This window comes from Triticum dicoccoides, chromosome 6B (genome assembly GCF_002162155.2).
Source record: "Triticum dicoccoides isolate Atlit2015 ecotype Zavitan chromosome 6B, WEW_v2.0, whole genome shotgun sequence".
Taxonomy (NCBI): domain Eukaryota; kingdom Viridiplantae; phylum Streptophyta; class Magnoliopsida; order Poales; family Poaceae; genus Triticum; species Triticum dicoccoides.
The window spans coordinates 121,828,243-121,831,572 of NC_041391.1; positions in this window are offsets into that span (position 1 = coordinate 121,828,243).

Here is a 3,330-nt window from a genome sequence, read left to right on the forward strand (position 1 = left end):
GTCGGCTGCTGGGAGTGCCATCGGAGCCACGTGGATCACCATTGGAACCGCTGGATGTCCTCTTTGTATGTGTCGTCGTGGAGGTGCTTATTGTGTCATGTGATGTGAGAGATGAAGGTAAGTGGCCGCAGGAATAAATGGGGGTCGGGCGGCCTGGATTCTCGGCGCGTCTGCATGGCAGTTTTTGCATCGGGTAACAGCGTTGTGGAGCCGCGCCCGGTGCAATCGCATGCACACGAACGCGCGTGATCGTGCGGCGGCCCAAAACACTAGCAGCGCGCGTGGAGGGACGAGGGCAGAGCACCCGGAGGGACGTGAGAGAGCAGAGCGCGCCGCGGATGCCTCAATCGCAAGCAACCACCCGCATAGAGCAGTTGAACACACATGAAATGGTCGCCTACAAGACGGCCGACACTTGCGTCGCTGCATAGAGAGCGGCCATGTGCTACTATGTCCGTCTTGGTCTATAGTCCTCTTTATATTATGTGTCATACTTTTCCCTCAAATTTAACTAAAAAAATGTTAATGCATGTTATAAAAATTATATAATTGGAAACTATGTTCAAATACGAATCCAACTATATAATCTTTGGTGAGGTGCATTCATACTTTATTAGTTATATCCTACTTATAAACTAGGACGTGTGTATAGTAGGTAATTCAATCGCAAACCTTTTTTTATTAACCGTATGTGTACGTGGCCTTTCGTCCTCCTCTCGCATGTCTTGTCACCCCACTGCCGCAGACGGCTTACAGCGCAAGCTTGCGCAGCGCGCGAGAGCGTTCTTTTGTCCAAACGATGGCGCCAATGAATCATCGGTGAGCCCGTTCCCTTGCAACCTCGCAGGTTCCTGCGCAAGCTTCCCTCCCGACTGGGTGAAATCCCCCCAAATCCCAATGCTTACCGGCCTGCTATAAAAACCCTCATGGCCGATGAGTCCTGCGTCGCATTTTCCCCTCCCTCCCTGTAACTTATCTCGTCTGCTTCTCCCACAACCGCCAATGGCACCAGTTAGTCGTGGTCGCTCAGCCACTCCGCCGTCATCAGATGACAGCTCTAGCTAGGAGGCTACACCATGGCGGCGTGCAGTCCCCTGTATAGTGTAGTGCGCGTGGCGTCCCTGTTGGGTTTGTGCGGAACACCCACAAAACGCTCCGCCACCGGTGCCCGTCGACAGCTGTTGCCGAGCGACGTTGCTGCCACACAACCGTCGAAACCCAGGGCCATCGCCCGCTCCGCTGCCGCAGCCCGAAGTCAAAGGTGGCCGGCGTGGCCGCCACCCCACTGCTAGCCACCATCGCCATCACCCACTCCGCCACCGTTGCCCCAAGGGCGAGAGGTGGTGGTCGTGGCCGCCACCCCATCACCGGATGCCCTAGACGGCGGCCCACCATCTACCGCCGGGGTCATCACCCGCTCCGCCACCACCGCCCGAAGGAGGGAGGCGGAGGTGGATGCCGGCACGTGCGTCAGCGACCTTGCGCGCTACACCGAGTTTCTGCGAGAGGAGGAGGAGCGCCTCGTCGAGCATGCAAAGAGCCTTACCTCCGCCGTGGCCGCGGCACACGCCGCCCTAAAGGCGAGGAATCAGGAGATCTACAAGGAGAACCACCGCTTTGAGAGGGATCATCCGGAGCGGCAGTGGGTGTTCGAGCTAGCGACTGTCGCTGAACATGCAGGAGGAGGAGCAGGCACCGTATTGCATTTGTCCTGCTCGTCGCTAGGCTCCTCCTCCTCTACCTCTTACTGAGTGCGTTTGGCAGAGGAGAGGCTTCTGGAAGTAGTACAAAGCCCCTTCGTAGTAGTAGTATTTAAGGGCTATTTTGTTCAGTTCATCTGACTATAGATGTGGTGGAACTATATAACATACTTAAAATTAGCTAGTATATAAAGTAGAACTAGCTATTTCAGTATGTTGTTGGCAACAATTGGGTAAAAGTTTGGTTGGTTCAGCTGTCGAGTTGAGCTGTTTGTATCAATTAAGCACGACTCCTTAATCTATGAATGAAATCTATGCTTGATTAATGAATTTTAGTTGCAAAAATTAGATAGTGCTAGTGATTTTTAGCTGCATATTTTGACAAATCATAGTGTTACAAGGATGACAAATGACAATGGTACAAGATCAACAAATGTCCATATTTCAAGTTTGACAAATGGAAACATACCCAATATGAAAGATGCAAACCTTACCAAATTGTTTTTAAGTGATTGCACACGGGTCATCCAAAACAACCGTTTGCATCGAAGAGATGCAGAAATCCTGCTCTCGATTTGGATACGGGTGTTCTATCTAAAACATTTGCAATCAAGAGCTGCACAAATCCTGCTCGGCACATATTTCCTTGGCTTCCTGGGGAAGCTATTAGTTTGCATATGGGTGTTCTAACTAGAACATTTGCGATCGAGAAACAATATTAAACCCAAGAAAAAAACTATTCTGGTGGCGGCGGAGGCACCAAGCCGCGCCGTCCTTGTCGTTGTCGTCCTCCGGGACGCTGTTGTTGAAGTCTTCAAGGCATCTTAGAATGTTCTTCACTTGTAAATCAAACATCATCCCATCGCGAGATCGATGGCAGGGCGTGGGAGGACGGCAGCTGGCGGTGCTGAGAGGTAGCGGTCGACGGCGGCGTCCCATGCCGCTGATGGGGGGCGCGCGCACGGGCACGGGAACGACGGGTACAACCAAATGCACGGGGACTGGCGCCATACTGGGTGGAGGGGCATGCACATGCACATGCACGGGCACATGCACTAGCATGTACACGAGCTCGCGCGGGTCCGTGGAAACCTCGGTGATGCCCGCGGCTTCCAGCTCTACGATAGTGCTCGACGACCAGCCTGTCAATGCTACGGGGATGCACACTGGCGCGGGCGCAGGATGGGAGCAGGGATGGGAACGGGGGCAGCAACACCGCAGCCCGCTCGTTCTGGGCCATGTCCATGAGGCACCATTCCTCCTTATTTTCTCTCTCCTTCGGCTCGGAGTTGACTTCACCAAACTTCAAGACTATTGGCAGATGATCCTTCTGCGCCATGGCATTGGTGGAGGTCTGCGGGAGGGAGTGGAATGGGAGGCGAACAGTAAGGCTGCCCGTATTAAGCAGCGGCTCGGGCGCCATTAATGTAGAGGAAGGCGACCGACCATGGAAGTCAAAGGGCTCGATTACCAGTGAGCCTGTGCAGCGTATAGGTCGCACGCTTCCTGGTGAGCCTATGCACCGGACTGCGCTTGCATGCCTCCCGTTCAGTCAAGCAGCTGTCCGCACGACACCTCTCATAGCCATTAAAACCAAGACACACGGCGTCACGTGAATGGTTAACATAAC